Source organism: Elephantulus edwardii, unplaced genomic scaffold, assembly GCF_000299155.1.
Source record: "Elephantulus edwardii isolate Elephantulus edwardi_28Jun2011 unplaced genomic scaffold, EleEdw1.0 scaffold00277, whole genome shotgun sequence".
In the NCBI taxonomy this organism is placed as follows: Eukaryota; Metazoa; Chordata; class Mammalia; order Macroscelidea; family Macroscelididae; genus Elephantulus; species Elephantulus edwardii.
Window position 1 is genome coordinate 1,598,188 of NW_006400027.1, and position 24,881 is coordinate 1,623,068.

Below are 24,881 nucleotides of genomic sequence, written 5' to 3' on the forward strand. Positions count from 1 at the left end.
TAACAAACCCTTGGAAACTCTGACAAGCATACTCCTGGGAAGTAGGGAAGCTTGAAAGCGGCCGCCACCTCAGATAAGCAACGGACAGGTGTTTTTTTCACAGGTACCTGGGATTTCCGGCGGGAACAAACCCTTGGAAACTCTGAGAAGCGTGCTCCTGGGCGGAAGGGAAGCTTGAAAGCGGCAGCCACCTGAGATAAGCAATGGACAGGCGTTTTTCACAGGTACCCGGGTTTTCCGGTGGGAACAAACCCTTGGAAACTCTGACAAGCGTGCTCCTGGGCGCAAGGGAAGCTTGAAAGTGGCAGCCCCCTCAGATAAGCAATGGACAGGCCTTTTTTCACAGGCACCTGGGATTTCCGACGTGAACAAAGCCTTGAAAACTCCGACAAGCATGCTACTGGACGTAAGGGAAGTTTGAAAGCGGCCGTCACCTCAGATAAGCAACGGACAGGCGTTTTTTACAGGTACCCAGGATTTCCGGTGGGAACAAACCCTTGGAAACTCTAACAAGCGTGCTCCTGGGCGCAAGGGAAGCTTGAAAGTGACAGCCCCCTCAGATAAGCAACGGACAGGTGTTTTTTCACAGGTACCCGGGATTTCCAGCAGGAACAAACCCTTGGAAACTCTGACAAGTGTGCTGCTCAGTGGAAGGGAGACTTGAAAGCGGCATCCACCTTAGATAGGCAACGGAAAGGCGTTTTTTTCGTAGGTACCTGGAATTTCCGGCAGGAACAAACCCTTGGAAAGTCTGACAATCGTGCTCCTGTGCGGAAGGGAAGCTTGAAAGCAGCAGTCAGCTCAGGTAAGCAACGGACAGACGTTTTTTCACAGGTACCCGGGATTTCTGGCGGGAACAATCCCTTGGAAACTCTGACAAGTGTGCTCCTGGGCGGAAGGGAAGCTTGAAAGCAGCAGCCACCTCAGATATGCAACGGACAGGCGTTTTTTTCACATGTACCTGGGATTTCTGGCGGGAACAGACCCTTGGAAAGTCTGACAAGTGTGCCCCTGGGCGGAAGGGAAGCTTGAAAGCGGCAGCCACCTCAGATAAGCAAGGGACAGGCGTTTTTCACAGGTACCCAGGATTTCCAGCGGGAACAAACCCTTGGAAACTCTGACAAGCGTGCTTCTGGGAAGAAGGGAAGCTTGAAAGCGGCAGCCACCTCAGACAAGGAAAGTGTAGGCGTTTTTTCACAGGTACCCACATAATCTACACAGAAGTTGTACAGGAAACGTCACCTTCCCTTGGAGACAGCACAACTAAACTTAAGAGAAACTGGTCAAAAGAAAAATATTAGCAGTAATCGTTTTTCGAATCACAGAAGCCAAGAAAGCTTAAGATACAAGCTGTCAGATCATGGGTTGGACAATGTAAGATATTTTCTGAAGGGACTTGGTAGATGAGAAGGGTTATCCTGTTGGAGGGTGGAGCTGGGGAGTAAGTGGGTATAGGCACTGGGCTAAGGGTGGGGTCAACACTTTAACTAACGCTTACCCCCACAATAAGGGATTTATCTTTAACTGCTTCACAAATTGCTGTCTGTCAGATACTCCTCTAAATCTGAACATTCAGATTAAGACAGACTAGGAAGAAGGATTGGCCACCCACTTCTGAAATAGCAGGCCTCTGAAAACCCTATGCACAACAGAACACACGCAGATTAACAAAAGGGCAAAGAGGGCAACCTGTTTTCATTAGAATAAGTAAAATCATTCTTTTTTCAATAATTTCACTTTTCTCTCTTCAGCTAATCTTATTTCTTGGATAGATTTTAAAGACAAGGCTTCCAAACACCTTGGAGGATTCTCTCAAGATTTACAGAGAGTGAACATGTCTTACCAACAAATTTAGACCCTACACAGGCTTATTTTCTCCCTGTCACCTCATCTATGGTGAAGGAAGGGTATTAGGCCATGAAATAGTCACTTCTTGATATTGATAAGGCACTTATGGATGACTTGCAGACAACTGAGTATAACAGGTAGTGTTTTCTGCCCCTCAAACACTGTACCTAAGGCTAAATGACTCAGTGCTAGACTGTAATACAAAACAGACATAACTCAGAGCTGTCCACAAATCAAGCTGGGATTGGGTATGAACCTAGGGATAAACATGGGAGTCTCATCGGTAGCACAGAAATACTTCAGGGCAAAAAGATGTTGGAAGATAATTGAGAGCACTTTTCTGTGAATAATATGCCTGGGAACATTTTCAAGACTGAGGAGATCCTGGTTGGTTTTTTTTTGTAATTTGTGGAATTAATTCTTTTTTTTTAAATTTAGGTTGTTTATTTTTCATTTCAATGAACATCTACAGAGATTTTGGGATTCCATTCATTCATTGTTGCACCCTTCTCCCCACTCAACCCCCCCCCCCATTTGCTCCTCTCCTTGAAAAGCAAAAGAAAAACTCCCTCATTGGTACACAATCCTCCCCCCGCACCTCCCCAAACCCCACCCCCTAGCCCCAAATATAATCCACTCTACAACCCTCATTGCATATTCCTACGATAAAAATAATGCCCTAAAATATAATACTTTTAGACTATTCTCTCCCCCATAAATTTCAATGCCGTAAACATATTTCATCCAGTTTTTCTGGATGAGATCCTTGTTTTTCAGGCAGACTTTTGCGAAATTTTGACAACTAGAGAAGTAGGAAACTCACACATGACAAATATATGAGTGAGAATAAAGGAGAAGCGACGCTAATGACTGAAGCACCACCATTGTCAAGAAACATCAATTTTCTGAGATCCTGAACTATCATGCCTTGAAACACAGTTGATGAATGAGTTAAATTGAAACTGGAGGGCTGAGAGCATAGTTAGATTCAGAGCTGTTTTACTGACATGATTCTTGTCTCCTTAGCTTGCTTTCTGCTGCCTCCCTGACTCATGCCTAAAGTGACCAATGTAGCTATGTTTCCAAGGGTCAGTTTCTTATTTGAGTGAAAGTTTGTAAATCATATTATTTTCCATTCACTCATTCATATCCATATTTGTTCTATAATAGAATTGTTGTTGTTGTTGTTATAGACTGTTGGAACCAACCCATAGCTGAACCTTCAGTGGGTTTTCAGAGGCAGTTAATTTCACTGGAGGAAGTTGCCCATTCTTCTTCTGCAGAGCAGCTGGTGGTCTCAAACCACGTGCTTTAGGGATTGCAGCACAGCTTCTTGCCACAAGGCTACGAGAGCTCATAATATTATTTACAATGATTAATGTAACTAATGTATTACAGTGTTTGATTGATTCTGTATTGCCTTTCCCTTCGTTCAACTTTCCTATTTAATTCCCCTCTTCCTTTCTTTCCACCTTTAGTAATCATCCATGAGCTACTGTATATGTATATATACCTTTTCTTACCTTTTTCTAACAGTGGTCATATGCCATAGTAGTCCTTTTGTGACAGACTTTTTTCCCCTCTCATTCATTTGTATTGCATAGTGCTTCACACTTCTTAATAATAGCTTTAGTGATGATAGCACTCCATTGTGTGAAGTTGATGGACACTTGGCCTATGGAAAGCACAGATAGAGCTTGATATTCTTGCTTGTGATGACTTTTATCTCTTCATCATGAAATAATACCATTAAGAAAGGGACCCTAAATAGGTCTTTCTAAGAATTGCTCATTCTTTTCCTGGTATGTCTTTGTTCTTATTGTTATTGATTGCTGCTGAGTTGAGCACAACTCAGAGTGACTCTATGAAGAAAAGACCTGAAACCTTTCTATAACTATCTTCATTTCTCAAAGTTCATAGAGTTTCCAGAGGTATTTTGTTTAGGAAGTGGATGCCACTCCTGCTTCCAAAGTATGTCCTTATAAGTGCAATTAAAGGTTCTGGGAATCCCAATTTTTTTCAGTATTAGGCAAAATTTGTTTAGATCTACATCGTTAAATGCCTTTACGTAGTCAATAAAACACAAGTAAACATTTCTCTATTATTCATTGCTTTCAGCAAAGATTCATCTGATGTCAGCAATGATATTCTTTGTGCCATAGCATTTTTTGAATTCAGATTGAATTTCTGCAAGTTCCCTGTTGATGTACTCTTCTAGCTGTTTTTTAATAAGCTTAAGCAAGATTTTACTTCCATGTGATATTAATGGTATTATTCAGTTATTTCCACTGTCTGTTGCATTACCTTCTTGGAAATAGGAAAAAATTTGGATCACTTCCAGTCAGTTTGCCATATTTATTGTCAGAGACTGCATGTCCAGAGTTTTTGGAAACACCTCAAATGGTATTTTACCAATTCTGGAAACTTGTATTTTGTCAATGCCTTCCTGAAGCTTGGGCTTCAACTTTCAGTACCATTAGTTTTTGATTGTATGTTAATTCCTTTAATGATTGGGTGTTGATGGATTCTTTTTTGTTCAATGACTATATATTCATTTCATCTTCTTTTGATACTTTTGGAATCATTTAAGACTTTGCCCAGTAAATCCTTCACTGTTGCAATTCGAAGCTTTTATTTATTTTTTAGTTCTTTTAGTTGAAAAATGCAAATTATGTTCTTTCACTTTGATTTTCTAACTCCCGTTCCTTGAACATTTCATTATTATGTTTACCTTTGTTTTCTTCAGCTATCCTTGAAATCTTCTACTTAGCTCTTTTACTTCAGTACTCCTTCCCCTTGTTTTGGCTTCTTTTCATTCTAATTCAGATTTCAGAATATCTTTTTTATTTTCATTTTTAAATAAATTTTATTTTAATTGTAATTTTAACAAACATTTACAGAGAAGTTAGATTTTAATTCATTCATTGTTGCACATTTTAGCCCTCACCCACTCTTCCCCTTCTGCATTTATTTTTTTTTAAATAATCTTTCATTGCTGCACAATTACCTTACCCCCAGGCACCCACTCCCTACCCCAGACCTCTTTGTCATGATATATCTCTTATTCTGGGCTGTTGTTGTATACATAATGCCTAATCATATATTCATTTTAGACAGTTCTTTCTTTCATGTTGCAATGCAATGGCCCACTCTAATCTGTTCTCCTCCCAAACATCCATTTCAGATCTACTTTATAACAATGGTACTATGCAGTATTTGTCCTTTTGTAACTGAGATATTTCACTTAGCATAATGTGCTCCAGAGTCCCCCATGTTGTGTAATGTTTTGGTATATTAATATAATATTATGCAACACTGAAAAACAACAGAATGGTAAATCATCAGAATCTCTTCTGACATTCATTTTGGTCTTTTCTTTCTTCATTGTCTTTGTAAGGACCTTTCATTTTCTTAAAAAATGATGTCCATGATGTCATTCCACAATTTGTCTGGTCTTGGTAGTTAGTGTTCAATGCATTAAATCTATTCTTAGGGTGGTTTTTAAATTCAGTGGAGATATGCTCAATTAATATTTTTATTCTTAAGGAATTATTTTTATTTTATTCTACTTCAACTGATGGTCTCTTCCACAGTCAGCTCCTGGCCCAATTTTGGCTACAGACATTGAGCTTTTCTACCAACTTTTCCCAAGATACAGTTAATGTAGTTCCTGTGGAGTTTTTCAGTAAACTAAGATCAGAGGGCACAGGCAGAACCATTTGTTGCACACTATAAAACTCAGTAAAGCAGGACAAAAAGCTCTCCCGTAGACAGGACTGAAGGCTTTATATGGGGAAGAACATTCCAAGTAACTAACTTCAATTATTCATATATTTTTATAATCATACATTTATTTAGGCTTTATTATGTGTGTGCATCTACGTTAGATAGGAATTGTAACCAGGTTTATCTTGACAAGAGGGAGAATGGAATCCCTTTGGTGATAATGTTTTCTTCATTTGAAAGATTATCAGTGAATCGGAAAACTATGCAAAAGTAAAAAGAAGAACTCCATAGATTCATAGCCTCAAAAGAATTCATCTTAACATTTTAACTCCTTTTTTGATGTTAGATTTTCTTTTTCCATTTTTATTAATGAACAACAATTAACCTTAACAGTATTGTTTACTGTATTTCGTTATTTAATGTATTTCATTTACTGTATTTCATTGTTACAATTAGTACAACACTTGTCTGTCAGTTTGTTATATTGAGATAATTTGTGAGTTCTATGATGCTGAAGCTATGCTTACTGGTATATCAACTGCCATAAGGGTCACCTATGGTGGACAGGTTTTAGTAGACCTCACAGACTAAGACAGACTAGGAAGTGGAATTGGCCATACACATCTTAAATAGCAGACCTCTAAAAACCCTATGAATAGTAGAGGTACATGCATAGATATAGTATTAAAGGAAGAACAAAGCTTGGAAGTTAATAAAAATGAGGAAAAATGGTGACAAATACTTTTTAATAATTGAAACGTGGAATGTACTAAACATGAGTGTTGAAAAACTAGAAGTTGTGAAAAATTAAAGGGAGCACATGAACATCAATATTCTAGGCACTAGTAAAATAAGATGAAATAGTTTTGCTCACTTTGAATCAGACAATCAATCACATGGTAAAATATGCTGATAATGAAAAACAGAAGAATAATTATGTTACAGTGTTGTGACAGAATATTATCCATATGCATACAAGGATGATCTGTTAATACAACAATTATTAAAATATGTGTTACTACAGGTAGAGCCAAAAAAGAGGAAATAGAAAATTTTCACCAAATCTTGCATTTTGAAATTGACCAAACATGCAATCAAGATACATAGTACCTAACACTCCCTCCCCTACCTTTTCAAGCATGACTTCCCTTTCCAAGTAATAACTTCTCTGAACAATATGCTCAAAGTATGAAAGTCAGAGCGATCTTCATCACCCTTGCCTCCAAGGAGCATCCTGGTACACATTCTCCACAGCATATTTGTTTGTTCTTTGGTAGTCCATAGGATATTCAGTTCTCTTTTCCAACACCACAACCCAAGGGCATAAACTCTTCTTCTGTTATCCTCATTTGTTGTGCAGCTCTATGATGTATATAGCAAATGATCATAAAGACCATGGTCTAAATCAGGCACACCTTAGTCTTCAAAGTGACATCATTGATGCAGAAATGTTTCCAAAACATTTTGAAGGTGCATAATTAAATTCATATTTATTTTTAATAACTCATATTTCATAAATAATTCATTGTTTTTGAGCTGGAACTGGCTCATAGATGACCAGCCAACAGATTTCTGAGGCTTTTCATCGTGCACATGAGGAGATTGCCCATCTTTCCTTCTCATAGCCCTTGTAGATTCAAATTGTCAGAGAAGTGCAGCTTTTGGGAAATTTTGAGTATTTTTGCTGTGTTCTAGTTTACCTCTGTTTCTGGTCTTATCAATGATAGTCTTTCTTTTGCTACTTAACCATTCTTCTCTAGCCATACCGGCCCTTTTATTGTTTTTGAACAAAAGAAATATTTGCCTACCTCTGGGTGTGTATGATTAGTTTTCCCTCAGGTGGGAATTGCTGTTTCCCCTGACAGCCATTGACTGTGCCATTCACTTAGCTCTGACTCATGCTGTTGTGGTTGTTGCTGTTATTAGGTCCCACAGAGTCCACTACAACTCAGTAACCCTATGAATAATGGATCTGAAACCTGTCCTACTCTGCCACTTCTCTGATATGCTTGACTTATTGATACACTGTGCCAATCTCTTGGATTGAGGGTCTTCATTTCTTTCGTTGACTCCACCTTTCCAAGCATGATGTTCTTTCCAAAAACTGGTTCCTCCTAACAACATGCCAAAAACATGTAAGTTTTGCAATCTTTGCATCCCAGGAGCACCAGGCTGCACTTTCTCCATGGCATATCAATTTGTTTTTTTGGCAGTTCATGGAATATTCAATACTCTTTTCTAACACCAGAACTCAAAGGCATTGATTTATCTGTCCTCCTTAGTCATTGTTCAGCTTTCATATGTATCAGAAGGAATTGAAAAGACCATAACTTGAATCAGATGCATCTTAGTTTTTAAATTGATATCATTGTTCCTTAAGACCTTGGAGAATAAAATGCCTTTGCATCATCAATAAAACCAAGTAAACACTAGATTGTAAATTCTATGAAATCAGTTCCTTTACTTTGTTATGTGTAATAGTAGAATAGGGCCTTACCATGCAATTGATCATCCAAAAATAATTGTGGAGTAAGTTAAGATTTTATGAAAGCATTGATTTTGTTCAAGTATTAATAATACAAACATAAGTGTCTTTCTTGGCTTGTTTACTCTCATCCTCTCCAGTTCCTTCCTGTTGTGTTATATATATACATTTTTTTCATTTGTCTCACTTCTAAAAAGGAAGAGCATTTCTTTCTTGATATATACTTGTTTGGAATGAAATGGACTGAATTTATTTTATTTATAAATTTTTTTCAAAAAAACATTTAGAACAATTTAAAAAAAATATTTATTATTAAAACCTCCTGAATGGGAAAAGATTTGTCAATACCATTTCAAACAAGGGTATCATATCAAAAGTTTACAGAATTCTCCAGGGCATCCAAAAGAAAAATATTGATAACACAATTACCAAAAAAGCAAAAGATATAGAAAGAATTTTCACACATGAAGATACTCAGATGCTCAACAGAAACATGAAAAAAAATACTCATAACTGCTGGAAATAAAGTAAATGTTGGAAAGAATGTGAAGAAATAGAAACTCTTATACATTATTGATGGGATTGTAAAATGGTACAATTATTTTGGAAGGCAGTTTGGCGTTTCCTCAATAAGTTGAACATAGAAATTCCTTATGACCCAGCTGTTCCACTGCTTAAGATATGTTGTTGTTGTTGTTGTTATGTGCTGTCGAGTCGCCTGCGACTCATAGCGACCCTATGTACAACAGCCCTAAACTCCGCTCTGTCCTGTGCCAATCGCACCATCTCTGACACTCCCATCCCAATTATCCCAGTCACTGAATCAATCCACCTCATAGAGGGCCTTCCTCTCCTGCGCTGAAGGAGTATACTGAGTCACTGTATCGAAAGGAATTGGAAGACACAGAAGAATTTCATGAAACAACATATGAACAAGAGCCTATGGTGATGAAAGAAGAACTTCAGGCTGCTTTGAAGAAAATGGCAAAAAATAAGGCTCCAGGAATAGATGGTATACCAATTGACATATTTCAGTTAACAGATGCTGCCCTGGACGTGCTCACCAAGTTGTGCCGAGAAATCTGGAGAACGACCACTTGGCCAACTGACTGGAAGAGATCTATATTTGTTCCTATCCCAAAGAAAGGTGACCCAACAGAATGTGGAAACTACAGAACAATCTCACTGATTTCACATGCAAGCAAGATTTTACTGAAGATTATCCCAAAACGACTGGAACAGCACATCAACAGAGAACTACCAGAAGTCCAGGCTGGTTTCAGAAGGGGTCGTGGTACTAGAGATATTGTAGCTAATGTTAGATGGATCTTGGCTGAAAACAGGGAATACCAGAGGAATGTCTATCTGTGTTTCATTGACTATGCAAAGGCATTTGACTGTGTAGATCATAACAAACTATGGCTGACTCTGAGAAGAAGGGGAATCCCAGAACACTTGATCGTTCTAATGCGAAACTTAGACCAGGAGGCAGTTGTCAGAACAGAGCAAGGGAACACTGCATGGTTCAAAATTGGGAAGGGCGTAGGCCAGGGATGCATCCTATCTCCATACCTTTTCAACCTATATGCAGAACAGATTATCCGGGAGGCGGGGCTCTATGAGGAGAATGTGGGGTCAAGACTGGTGGACGATTTATCAACAACCTGCGTTTTGCGGATGACACATCCCTGCTTGCTGAAACTGAAGAGGACCTGAAGTGCCTGCCGCAGAGTGTCAAGGACTGCAGCCTCCAATATGGATTGAGGCTCAATGTCAAGAAGACAAAGATTCTCACCACTGGACCAATTGGCAGCATCAGGATGGATGGTGAAGAGATTGAGATTGTACACAGCTTTAGTTTGCTTGACTCTGTAGTCAACAGTCTTGGCACCAGCAGCCAGGAAATGAAAAGGTGCATTGCCATGGGAAAGTCTGCTGTTAGGGACCTCTCCAAAGTACTGAAGAGCAATGGTGTCTCTCTGTAGACTAAGGTGCGTCTGATACAGGCTATGGTCTTCTCAATCACTTGTTATGCATCAGAGAGTTGGACAATGACCAGGGAGGTAGAAGGAGAATTGATGCCTTTGAGCTGTGGTGCTGGAGAAGAGTATTGAGAATACCATGGACGGCTAGGAAAACAAGCAGATTTGTCCTGGAAAGGGTTAAATCGGGTGGCTCCTTGGAGGCAAGGATTCTGAGGCTCCGTCTAACATACTTTGGACATGTTGTTGTGTGCTTAAGATATACTAAAAAAAAAATTGGAACTGAGACAGAAATGGAGTTTTGTACACCAATGTTCATAGCTGTGTTGTTTACCATCACAAGAACATGGAAACAGCCCAAATGGCCAACCACAATGAAATGGATTGCAAAATAAGGGTACATTCACACAATGGAATCATTACAGGAGCAATGATTTTGAAAATCATTACCTAACTCTGGAGGAACTGAAGAGCATTATTCTAAGTGAATTAACTCAGTCCCATATGGACAAATGTTGTATAAGACCACTATTGTAGATATAGAAAGGTAACTAGTAAAATGTGTATGAGGATTCAAGGGTGAGAGTGGGAGCAGAGAGGCAAGGATGGGCAGGGGTAGGGGTAACCATAAAGTCACACAATTTGCTGGGTAGAGAAAAGGGTGGGTAAAGGAAATGGTAAAGATCTGCTGTGAAAAACAATGTATACAAACTTAGTAATTAAACCAGTATAAAATAAAAATTTTAACTAAACAAATTATTTATTTTTATTCATTTTTGCATATTTTCTTCCCTCTCCTCTCCTAGCCCACCCTGCAACATCTCCCTTGTTCCAAATTGTTATCATACATATAATACTAATCATATATTCCTTTCAGACAGTTCTTCACCTCATCTGTTCTAATACAGTGTTTATTATCTAGCCATTCTTTTCCCTTTCTCCTTCCAAATTCCCTCCCATGTCTGTCCTATTTTATAACAGTGATGTTATGCAGTGTTTCTCCTTATATAACTGAGATACTTTACTCAGCATAATGTTCTTCAGACTCCTCAATGTTGTGTAATGTTCTATGAGTTCACTGTTTCTCAATGTTGCATAATATTCCATTGTGTGAATGTATCATAGTTTTTTATTCATTTGTTTGTTAATGTGCACTTGGATTGCTTCTATCTCTTTGCAGTTGCAATAAACATGGGTGTTCATACAACTGTTTGAGTCTTGGCTCTAGTTTCTTTAGCGTATATTCTGAATAGTGGAATTACTGGGTTAAATGGTATTTCTATTTCCAACTTTTTGAGAAAACACCAGACTGCAATGAGATGTAAAAGGCAATTTCTAATTTTATTGAATAAGTAAAATACTTTGAAAAAGAGAAACAAGGTAGGAGGCATCACACTTTCTGCTTTCAAACCCTGCTGCACAGCTGTGGTGGTCAAGACAGTATGGTACTGGTACAGTAACAGACACATAGATCAATGGAATAGAATTGAGAATGCAGAAATCAGCTCATCTAACTATGGTAAATTGACCTTTGACATGGAGATAAGATCAGTTAATTGGAGAAATGACAATCTGTTTAACAAATGATTTTGGCAAAATTGGAAAACCATATGCAGAAAACTTAAGCAAGACCCACATTTCACCCTATACACAAACCCTCAGTTCCTTCCTTAATAGAGGCAGGAAGTTTTGTATATGGAGATTTTAATTGAATGCATAAAAAATATATAGTGGAGAAAGGAAAGAAAAAGAAAGTACCACAAAATTGGCAAAGAAGAGAAGTTATAACTACCCTGAAGTTGATATTCTGATCAATAAGATGGACTAGACATTTTAATTACTGGAATAAAGTATTCTTGGCACTACAAGTTACTTGAAAAAGAAAAAAAGGTATCAGTGAAGATTATTGGGCCTGCTCTCACTCAATATTTCAAAGATCAAAAGAAAAATGAGTCTTCACATTGGTTATAAAGGATCTATAAAAGGAATGAATGAAATGAATTTTTTGCCTAAGTGCTATGGAGATCTGTGTCTTCAACACAGTGATTGCCCTTGTATTGTGTTCTTTATCATGTAGAGTATTTATTCCACTGCTGTGTTTGTTTTCTTACTAGACTGAATTTAAAAAGGCAGGAACAGTGTTTTATTAGTCTTTGTTTATCCAAGAACTCTCATTGATATTGACACATAAGGAGCATTTAGTACTTTTGAGTAACAGTCCTCTCCTTTCTCAATTAAAGGATCATTAGAACATAAAAAACCAAATTGATTATTAAAGTATTTGACAAGATATTGGAAAATGTGAGGAAATAGATATGAATTCAAATTATGCAATATGAGAAAATGTAAAATATAAGATTATCTAAAAGTATTGCTATCAATCTCAGACCTGTTTATGGAATTGTCTAACTGCTGTTTCAGTAATGAATAAATAAAGAAGTAATTCTGTTAGAAAGTACAATGCTAAAGATATACCAAATAAGGAAAATAATATAACATTGAGAAAGTTTTTTTAAAAATGAATTATTTGGTGATCCAAATGAACCTCAGTATTATATGTTTAGAGATACCATGCCAAGATTCACATCCAGTTAACAGAAATGAAAATTTGATATCACTGCCTTCTATGGGAAAACATTGCTGAGATGTTTAACAGAGTTAAGTTTATTCTTTCCTTCTTCCTCAAACTCACAGCCAACTAACCTGTCTCCTCTATTGTAAAAGGACATGAATGTGGCCTTTATGGAGCAGATGTTAAAAATAATGCCCTTCTTTCCACATCTGGAATTGTCATGATATATCTTTAAAGACATCTCCTGACTCATTATGTATGAATTTGAGCATCAGTATCTTCTGTTTTCCTTTGGAAAATGCAAAAGATTTAGTTTTTGAAAGACTCAAGAGAGGTTACATGTTTCTATATAAAAACTACAACCTTATTATCTTTATAATCCAGAAATGAAAAGTTATAAAACATTTTGGCTCAAAGATATGCTACATGAATTTCATAATTTTCATGTGGATAATCATATTCCAAACAAATGGAGGCCATGACTTAATCCCTCCTAGAAAGACAGGAGTGTATCTTCAAACAAACTGCTTAAGCTGTTTGCTCACACTTTGCTGTTTTGATTCAGTAAGATGGATTATGAGGGGTAACAACGAGAGCTGTGACAGCTTTGGCTAAATCCCACCTGGCATTCAATCCTTTTCTCCTTTAAAAAGCTCTCCAAGTTCATAATTCTACAAAAGGCTTAATCAAAGTCACTGGAGGAGTGCCTTGGCTTGGGAGGTGGAGGTTGGATTTAAAATGCCAATTGAAAAATCCATTGGTATTGAAAAATTCTTGGGTTGTTTTATTTGCATAGTGAAATTAACCCAAGTGTGAATTCTATTTGGACAATGCTGTACTGAGCTGACAAGGAAGTCAAGAACAGATGCTTACCGCCTTTCTGCTCCTAAGTCTTTCTTGATCAGTAACAGACCAGTGCATAACTTTGGGACACAATGAGGTTATCATTTTATTCTAGCCTTTAGGCATTGTGTCACCCCTACTCCTCATTTGCAATTAAATTATGTATACAACAAAACTTTCCCATGCAGATTTATCAGTCAGACTGCCTCTTTTCTACTATTGTTATTATTATGTTCATTCTTTTTGTCCAGGCTAGAAATATCAGGACAGGAAGAAAAATTATGATGGTCTTTCAGCACATTTGCTTGTTACAGACAGACTCATGATACAGGATCACTCAATAATATTTGTTTTAGATCTATGCTGTAAAATCCTTTTCCTGAGAAGGGACATTTTAGTGCTAATTATTTAAGGTTAGCAACAACCCTCTTTAGACTACATACTGGTATATTTTTACTCATTTAGTATGTATCATATAACTACCATTAATATTTAGAAGAGTAACATTTGAGGGTAAAATATTTAAAAATGAGTACTAAAACACGTTTATTTTTGTAGTCACAATTTTCCATTCACTTTAATTGAAACCATAGAAGAAGGATATTGATTGATCCTGGTGTCTGACTGTGTATCTGCGAGTTTGATATTCCTGGAAGGATAAAATATTAAAAGCCATAGGACTAAGCTCAGAGCTCTGAGCAGTATTAGATGACCTGTATGGAAATATAATTTTTACATGATGCTTCCTTCCTTTTAAAATTTTTATATAGGCTTACATACAAAATTCTTATACATTCCCTTTTATCATAATGCTCTTTATTGGTCCAGCTGAGAGGATTTTTGTTCCTTTATTATTTTTTAAATTTTTTTATTTTACTTTATGCTGGTTTACTTACAAAGATCTTGTACATTATTTTTTACACCAGATCTTCCCTCTTCCTTTATCTATCCCACCCTCCACCCATCAAATTATATGACCTATGAATAATCTGCCCCTCTCCCCACTCCCCAACTTGGATGCTTTTGCTCCTTCGACAATTATGGCCTTATATAGTATTTGTCTTTATGAAACTGAGTTAGTTGACTCAGCAAAATAATGTTCTCCAGTCCTTCCCAATTTGCGTAGTAATTTACAAAATCATTGCTCCCGTGTGCTGGATTTTATTGGGTGAATGTACCATGATTTCTCAATACATTCCCTCGTGGTTGGATATTTGGGTTGTTTCCATGTTTCTGTGAAAATGAATAATGCTGCTATGAACATTAGTATACAAGTCTCTGTGCCTCAGTTCTCATTTTCTCAGGGTATGTTTTAAGCAGTGGAATAGCTGGGTCATATGGAGTTTCTATGTTCAGTGTTTTGAGGAAACATCAAACTGCTTTCCAGAGTGATTGTTCCATTTCACAATCCCACCAGCAATGTATAAGAGTTCCTATTTCTCCATATCCTTTCCAACATTTCTTACTTTCTACCCTGCTAAACTTTGCCACTGCTACTGAGGTAAGATGGTGTCTCATGTGGATTTGATTTGCATCTCTCTTATTGCCAGTGATTTTGTTCATTTCTTCATTGTATTTTATAAAATTAAATACCATTGGTCTATGTCCACTATCACCTCACTTTTTCAGGTCCCCTCTGCCCATCAAACTCTGTATCCCTATGATTTCTTTCTTCCACCCTCAATCCCACTTGCCCCCTCTCTTTTGCCTTTTAGACTATCAGAAAGATGCAAGTAAAAATTACAATGAGATATCATCTCACACCAGTAACAGTGGCAGAGTTTAACAGAATAGATAGCAATCAATGTTTTAAAGGATGTGGAGAGATTGGAACTCTCATACACTGTTTGTGGGATTGTATAATGGTACAACCGTGTTTGAAAGCAGTTTGGTGTTTTCTCAAACAGCTAAACATAAAAATGTCATATGACCCAGTTATTCCACTACTAAGAATATACCTTGAGGGAAATAGAAATGAAGCAACATATCGAGATCTGTACACCAATGTTCATAGCAGTGTTATTCACAATAATGAGAACATGGAAACAGTCCAAATGCCCATCAACAATTAATGGATTTAGAAATTTGGTACATTCACTGGATAGAATACTATGCAGCACTCAGAAGGCATGACTTTGAAAATACTACATAACATGGGAGAGGCTAGAGAGCATTATGTTGAGTAAACAAATTCAATCTCATAAGAACAAATACTACATAAGAGCGTTATTTTAAAAATAAAAGGATAACTAGTAAGATGTGGATACTTCCTTCTTTAAGTTGTCTTTGGGAATTTGTTTCTAATCTATGATTATTTAACATACATTTAATGCTAATTAAAAAGTAATCAATCAGAATAAGAAACAAGAAATTAAATTTTGCTTTGAGAAGGTTCTATGAGTTTCAACCCACGGTAGTAAACTTTATACCTGAATACATTGTATCAAATTTCTTTTTTCTTTACTACTCATGATCAGTGTGCTAAATAGGGACGCATAAGTTGGCAATCTCTGGGAAAAAGAAATAGATTTTTAAAATCTGGTGTTTGGTTCCCAGACTATTCCAAAAAGGCAGTGTTTAAAATATTGATGAGTGTATACAGATTTTGTCTGCTCAGGATATTGCAGTAACAATTGGCCTTTTGAGATTCGATGAACCTGAAGTTTAAGAAATATATGAAATGAGAATGTGGAATTAGAAGATCCTTTATTATCTTTAAGGAGCCTTCGAAGTATGGTGCATAACAGAAATGTTGGCAGTTGAAATACATCAGCTGATTTATGAGAAAAAAATCTTAATAAAGATCTACAGTCTCAGAAATGCATTGAAGGCTGTTATGAGTCAAATTTGACTCTGTGGCAGTGGGTTTAAGTTTATTCTTGTTAGACTTTTGACAGGTAATACAATAAAATTGGTGCTATTTTTGCTTTTTTATGTATTTATGCACACGTTGTTGAAAATTTAGTATTTTAAATAATTCCTTGGAAATATATCATTATCTCTCCCTCTCGTCTCTCACCTTTCAGTTGGAGCCAACTCATAACTGGTTTTCAGAAGGACTGCAGCCTTCAATATGGATTGAAACTCGATATCAAGAAGACAAAGATTCTCACCACTAGACCAATTGACAGCATCATGTTAGACGGTGAAGAGATTGAGATTGTTCACAGTTTTAGTTACCTTGGTTCCACAGTCAACACTCTTGGCACCAGCACCCAGGAAATTATAAGACATATTGTGATGGGAAAGTCTGGGGTTAGAGACCTCTCCAAAGTACTGAAGAGCAATGGTGTCACTATGGCGACTAAGGTGCACTTGATACAGGCCATGGATTTTGCAATCATCTGCTATGCATCAGAAAGATGGACAATGACTAGGGAGCATAGAAGGAGAATTGATGCCTTTGAGCTGTGGTATTGTAGAAGAGTATTGAATATACCATGGACTGTTAAGAGAATGAACAGGTTCATCCTGAAGAGGGTTAAACCAGGCTGCTTGGAGGCAAGGATTCGGAAACTTCTTCTGACATACTTTAGGCATGTTGCATGAAGGGATCAGTTCTTGGAGAAGGACATGATGCTTGGGAGGGTGAAGGGACAATGCAGGAGAGGAAGACCCTCTATGAGATGGATTGATTCAGTAACTGGGGTAATGGGGGTAGGTGTGTCAGAGACAATATGATTGGCACAGGACAGAGCAGGTGCTCGGGCTGTTGTACATAGGATCACTATGAGTCACAAGCAACTTTATGGCACATAAAAACAACAACATAAATTGCTTGAGAAGAGATAGTCCATATTTCTACCTTGGAGCTGCTGGTGGATTCTAATTGCCAGATAGACACAGATTTCATGTTAGCTGGTAAACTTACTATAGACTATGCCACCAGAGTTCTATATTACAATATTGTTGTTCTTGTTGATTGCCGTAGAATCAAGCACTACTCATACTGACCCTATGAACAAAAGACCTGAAGTCTTTCTTTAACATTGTAATTTCTCAAAGTTCACATAGTTTCCAGAGCCATGTTTTTTCAGGAAGTGATGCCACTCCTGCTTCCAAACATTACAATAGCGCATAATATTATTATTTTGGTAATTTGTATCCATAGACTAGTTGATGTTAATTAAAAATTATTAATTATTTGTGTGTGTGTGTGTGTGTGTTTGTGTCTGTACCTAGTGGCCTAGTAGTAAGGAGCAGGGATGCAACTCAAAAGGCATGCCATTCGAAATTACTAGCTGCTCCTAGGGAGAAGAGTGGATGACCGCCTCCTATGTGATTAACTGCTTCTGAAAATACACTGCAGGGTCAGCTATGAGTGGGTTCTGAGTCAATGGTACACAACAACAACAGCATATAAAAATAATGCACGAGCCATAGCTATGCCCCACACCACAGCTACGCCTGCACCACAGCTAAGCCCTGCACCATAAATTCAGACAACTAAATAGATACTTTGGGGAACAAACTGCTGTGAGGCCTGACCATGTGGAATCTCTAACTCAGGCAACATGGAGATCCTGTGTCCCTCGAAGAAGGTGAGAGGCCACTTCAAGAAGGGAACAACAGGCTTCCTCCGTGCTCTCTCTGGTAGTTTGGGGAACAAACTGCTGTCAGGGCCTTGGCCTAGCAGGCCTCAGGCAAAACAAGAGCACAAATATATAGGTGCTTCTCAAAATATTGCTGTGGATCAATGTGGACATTTGAGAACCATTGGAACTGGAAGCACCGGCAGGGTTAAGCAAGTGTGGAGGGATACAGCGAGCCTCTGTGAGGTGCAGCAAGCCACAGGAAGAAGGAAGAAGTAGCAGTGGGACCCACTCACCAGGAGCCAGCAGACCAGCAGAAAATTAAGCAAGGTATTCCCTGCACTCCCTTTTCCATGTGCATATGTGTGTGCATCTCCACCCTGCCCCAGCACAAGTGTGTATCTGCACATATACCTACCCTTTGCGCATCTGTTTATGTGCCTGTCCAACTTTCCTCTGGAGCAGTAATGTCAGATCAAGAACCAGCTATCTTCTCAAGCGAGAAACACTCTGCCACAGCAGTGTCTGAAAAGAAGCAGACTACCTTTCTCCTCACACAAGCCCAAAGCAAGATATAACCTCCCAAAAGAGACACAGTAGCAATGGATTTCCTGAAGCCAGAAAGTGTGATGGAACCTTCTGACACAGCATTCAAAAGAACAATGATTGAATATTTTCAGTGGGTAAAAATAAACTTGAAGAATTGCAGGACACTGCAAGCAAAAATCCGGAGGAGCTTAAAAAAAATCCAAAAACAATACAGATAAAACTAACAAGGCATTAGAGGCACTGGAAAAAACAAGAAATCATGATCTAAAAGATGAGGTTCAAGGTTTCAGATACTGTCAATATGATGAAGGGACGTATAAAGAGAGTTGAAAATATGGAACACAGAACCAGTGAAATAGAAGATAGAATTGTCACCACTGATCTGTTAGAGCAAAAAGCAGAATTAAAAAAGAAGGAAAAATAAGAAAACCCAAGAATAATGTAGGACACCATCAAAAGAAATAACATGTGCATCATTGGAATCCAAGAACAGGGGGAAGCAAGTAAAGGCACCGAAAAAGTTGTGGAAGAATTACTAGAAGAAAACTTCCCAGACATAATGAAGAATGAGAGAATATATATTCAAGAAGCTGAGTGAATACCATATAGAATAGACCCCCCCAAAGAAAAAAAACCAAACCAAAACACTAAAGCATATCATAGTCAAATTTTCCAGAACTAAAGATAAGGAGAGAATTCTGAAAGCAGTTAGGGAGAAACAAAGAGTAACCTATAAGAGAAAGCAGATAAATTTAAGTGCCAATTTCTCAGCAGAAACCATGCAAGCAAGAAGACAGTGGAATGACATATATTGAACACACAAATAACACAATTGTCAACCAAGAATACTGTACCCAGAGAAACCGTCCATCAAATATGAAAGAGAGATCAAGATGTTCCCAGAAAAACAGAACCTAAGAGAGTTTGTAAAAACAAGGCCAGCATTGCAGGAAACACTGAGAGATGTCCTTCTTAAGGAAGTGCCACAGAAAACAGGATGGGCCAATGTAATTAATAACAACACCAAAAAGAATTCAACAAAATGATAGCAATAAAACTTTGTCTCTCATTAATCACACTGAATGTGAATGGTTTAAATGCACCACTGAAGAGAAAAGGGGTAGCAGATTGGATAGAACCCCCAAAATTCATTAATATGTTGCCTACAAGAGACACCTGAAAAATGAAGAAAGACTAAAAATAAAAGGGTGGGGAAAATATAGCAAGTAAATGACAACCAGAGAAAAGAGGAGTAGTGATATTAATCTCTGATAAAATAAATTTCAATGCAAAACCATCACAAAAGACAAAGAAGATCAGTACATAATGCTGAAAGGGTCAATAGAACAAAATGACATAATAATTAATATCTATGTACCAAATGAAAGACCTGAAAAATACATAAAACAAACATTAACAAAACTGAAAAAGGAAATAGACAACACCACTATAGTACTTGGAGACTTCAATATACCACTCTCAAGAAAAGATAAAACTAACCAGAAAGAAACTCAAGAAAGATGTTGAAGGATTACACAATAAACCAACTCAGTTAGTAGATATTTATAGGCTAATGTATCACAAAAAAGCACAGTATACCTTCTTCTCCAATGTGCATAGAATGTTCTCCAGATTAGATCACCTTTTAGGTCACAAGGCAAGCATCAATAAATTAAAAACCCATAGAAAACAAAGCATCTTTTCAGACCACAATGCCGCAAAATTAGACATTAATAATAAAATGATAAAAGAGGAAAAAACATACATTTGGAAGCTGAAAAACATAAGTCAGTATTAGAAGAAATAAAAAAATGAAATGAAAAAGTTTCTTGAAACAAATGGCAATGAAAACACCACATGCCAAAACTTCTGGGAAACAGCCAAAGCAGTAATCTGAGGTCAATTTATAGCCATAAGTAAACACATCAAAAGGCAGGGAAAAAATGACCATTGACTATCTAACCCAACATCTCCAACAAATTGAAAATGAACAGAAAGAAAACTCAAAGCACTTAAAAATACTAAAATTATAAAAATTAGAACAAAAATAAATGAAATAGAAAACAAAAAAAAAACAATTGAAACCATCAACAAAACGTAGGTGATTTTTTGAAAAATTCAGTAAAATTGACAAGCCACTAGGAAAACTAACAAGAAAAGAAGGGAAAGACACAAAAAATCTGAATAAGAAATGAATCAGGCAACATTAAAACAGAACCAGCTAAAATAAAAAAGCTAACTTTAGAATATTATAAAAAACTATACTCAAACAAAAATGAAAACCTAAAGGAAATGGACAAATACTTAGAAATTCACAACCTACCTAAACTGACACAAACTGAAATTGAACACCTGAACAGACTCACTACAAAAGAAAAAATTGAAAAAGTAATAAAACAACTTCCAGTCAAAAAAGCCATGGATCAGATGACTTTACAAGTGAATTTTATCAAGCATTCAGAGAAGAACTGTCACCAATTCAACATAAACTATTTCAGGAAGCAGAAAAAGCTGAAATTCTTCCAGACTCATTCTAAGAAGTAAACATATCTTTGGTGCCAAAGCCAGGAAAGTATACCACCAAAATAGAAAACTACAGGCCAGTATCTCTCACGAACATAGATGGGAAAATCCTGAATAAATATCCTGGCCAATAGAATTCAACAATACATCAAAGAAATAATTCACCATGACCAAGTGGGATTGATAACAGGTATGCAAGGATGGTTCAACATAAGGAAAACAGTATAAATGATCACATTAACAAAGAAAAGAGCAAGAACTACATGATCCTATCAATTGATGCAGAAAAGGTCTTTGACATAATCCAACACCCTTTCCTGATTAAAAAACTTAACAAAATAGGATTAGAGGGAAATTTCTTCAACTTAATAAAAAGTATATACACAAACCCAAGAGCCAACATTTTTCTCAAGGGAGAGAGGTTAAAGGAATTCCCTTTAAGAATAGGCAAGGATTCCCACTATCACCTCTCTTATTCAATATTGTATTGAAAGACTTAGCAATAGCAATAAGATAAGAGATGGAAATAAGAGGTATTCAAATTGGTAAAGAGGAGGTAAAATTATCTCTATACAGATGGTATGATAGTATACTTAGAAAACTCTAAAGATTTACCAAAAAAACTACTAGACCTAGTTGACCAATTCAGTAAAGTGGCAGGATACAAGATCAACATTAAAAAAATCAGTTGGATTTCTCTACAGTGACAAAGAGAATACAGAGATGAAGCTAAGAAAAACAATACTCTTCACAATAGCTAGTCACAAGATAGAATACTTGGGAAGCACAAAGGATCTATTCAAAGAAAATTACAAAATATTACTACAAGAAACAAGAAGAGACCTTGAGAAATGGAAGAATATCCCTTGTTCATGGATAGGAAGTCAATATTGTGAAAATTGCAATAACCAAAGGTAATTTACATGTTCAAAGAAATCCCAGTACAAATACCCATCCCATTCTTCAACGAGAGCAAAAAGGCAATCTCCAGTTTCATTTGGAATGGAAAGAAGACCCAAGTAAGCAAAGCACTCCCTAAAAATAGAAACAAGGTAGGAGACATCACATTCCCTGATTTCAAATCCTACTACACCACCTTAGTGGTCACAACAGTGTGGTAGTGATACAATGACAGACACATGTTGTTGTTATGTGCTGCCGAGTCATTTGCGACTCATAGTGACCCTATGCACAACAGCCTTAAACTCTGCTCTGTTCTGTGCCAATCACACTGTCTCTGATACACCCATCCCGATTACTCCAGTCACTAAATCAATCCACTTTATAGAGGGCCTTCGCCTCCTGTGCTGTCTCTCTACACTACTAAGCATGATGTCACTCTCCAAGGACCGGTCCTTCCTTACAATATGTCCAAAGTATGTCAGACGAAGCCCCAGAATCCTTGCCTCCAAGGAGCTGCCCAGTTTAACCCTCTCTAGGATGAATCTGTTTGCTTTGCTAGCAGTCCATGGTACTCTCAGTACTCTTCTCCAGCACCACAGCTCAAAGGCGTCAATTCTCCTTCTATCCTCCCTAGTCATTGTCCAACTCTCTGATGCATAATAAGTGGTCGCAAAGACCATGGCCTGTACCAGATGCACCTTAGTCTCCAGAGAGATAGTATTGCTCTTCAGTACTTTGGAAAGGTACCTAACAGCAGACTTTCCCATGGCAATATGTCTCTTAATTTCCTGGCTACTGGTGCCAAGAGTGTTGATTGTGGAGACAAGGAAACTAAAGCTGTAAACAATCTCAATTTTCACCATTCATCCTGATGCTGCCAATTGGCTCAGTGGTGATAATCTTTGCCTTCTTGACATTGAGCCTCAATCCATATTGGAGGCAGGCTGCAGCAAGTGCTTCAGGTCCTCCTCCGTTTCATCAAGCAAGGTTGTGTCATCTGCATAATGCAGATTGTTGATAGATCTTCCACCAATCCTGACCCCACATTTCTTCTCACAGAGCCCAGCCTCCCAGATAATCTGTTCTGCATATATGTTGAAAAGGTATGGAGACAGGACACATCCCTGGCGTATGCCCTTCACAGTTTTGAACCATGCAGTGTTTTCTTGCTCTGCTCTGATGACTGCCTCTTGGTCAAAGTATAGGTTTCACATTGGCACGATCAAGTGTTCTGGGATTCCCATTCTTCTGAGAGTCAGCCAGTTTGTTATGATCCACCCAGTCAAACGCCTTTGCATAGTCAATGAAACACAGAAATAAATTTCTCTGGTATTCTCTGCTTTCAGCTAATATCCATCTAACATTAGATACAATATCCCTGGTACTATGACCCCTTCTAAACCGAGCCTAGACTTCTGGCAGTCCTCTGCTGATGTGTTGTTCCAGTCATTTTTGGACAATCTTCAGTAGAATCTTGCTTGCATGTGAAATCAGTGATATTGTTCCATAGTTTCCACGCTCTGTTGGGTCACCCTTCTTTGGGATGGGATTGAATTTTCCACAATTAATAACTTGTTCATTGCAAATACGTTTTTTAAGAGACATAAACGTAGGTTATATACATGGATTTCACCTGATGGTATGCATAGGAATCAGATTGATTACATCTGCAGAAAGAATCACTGGAGAAGCTGAATATCAACTGTGAAAACTAGGCCAGAAGCTGATTGTGGAACAGACCGCCAACTACTCATATGCAAGTTGAAGCTGAAGATGAGGAAAATTAAACTGAATCCATGGGAAACAAAATATGACTTTGAGTCTATTCCACCTGAATTTCAGCACCATCTCAAGAACAGGTTTGAAGCCTTGAACACTAATGAGTGAAGATAGACACATAGATCAATGAAATAAAATTGAAGATCCATAAATCAGCCCATCTACCTATGGCCAACTGATTTTTGAGAAGGGGATCAAATCAGTTAACATTTTAAACAAATGATGTTGGCAAAAGTGGAAAACTATCTGCAGAAAATTCAAGCAAGATGTAAACTTCACTCCATATACAAAAACCAACTCAAAAGGAATCATGGACTTAGGACTAAAACCAAGGACTATAAACTTCATTAAAGAAAGGCTTGGAAGAACTCTAGTAGTCCTATTCCACAACATAAACAGTCTTCCAAGTATCCTGAAAAATCCACAACCAGGAGAAGATAAAATAGATGAATGGGACCTTCTAAGAATCAAATCCCTATGCACATCCAAAAACTTCTCTAACAGGGTAAAAACGGGAAGTCACAGACTGGGAAAAAGTAATTGGGAATGACATGTCAGATAAAGTACTTATATCTAGAATTAATAAAATACTCGAGCACTACTACAAGATAAAAAGGTAAACAACCCAATTGAAAAATGGGCACAGGATATGAACAGACACTGCACCAAAGGCGACATTCAGATGGCAAAGAAACATATGAAGAAATGGTTAAAATCCCTATCTCTAAGAGAGATGCAAAGCAAAACAACTATGAGATATCATCTCACCCCAGTAAGAATGGCAAAATTTAACAGAACAGCAAATAACAAATACTGGCGAAGTTGTGGAGAAACTTGAACCCTTACATACTGTTGGTGGGAGTGTAAAATTGTGCAGCCACTATGTAAGTCAGTATGGTGCTTTCTCAAATAGTTGCAAATATAAATACCATTTGACCCAGCAATTCCACTACTGGGAATATACCCTAAAGAAATCATAACCACCACCAAGCAGACACATGCACACCCATGTTTATCGTGGCTTTGTTCACAATAGCAAAGAGTTGGAAACAACCTAAGCGTCCATCAACAAATTAATGGTTAGAGGAGCTGTGGTATAGTCACACAATGGAATACTATGCTGCATTGAAAAACCAAGG

The 24,881-nt window shown here is 37.5% G+C and overlaps 1 pseudogene; it reads left to right on the plus strand.

Moving 5' to 3' along the window:
- Positions 1-24,881, plus strand: part of LOC102862244 — a 73,109-nt pseudogene that overhangs the window by 5,207 nt on the left and 43,021 nt on the right.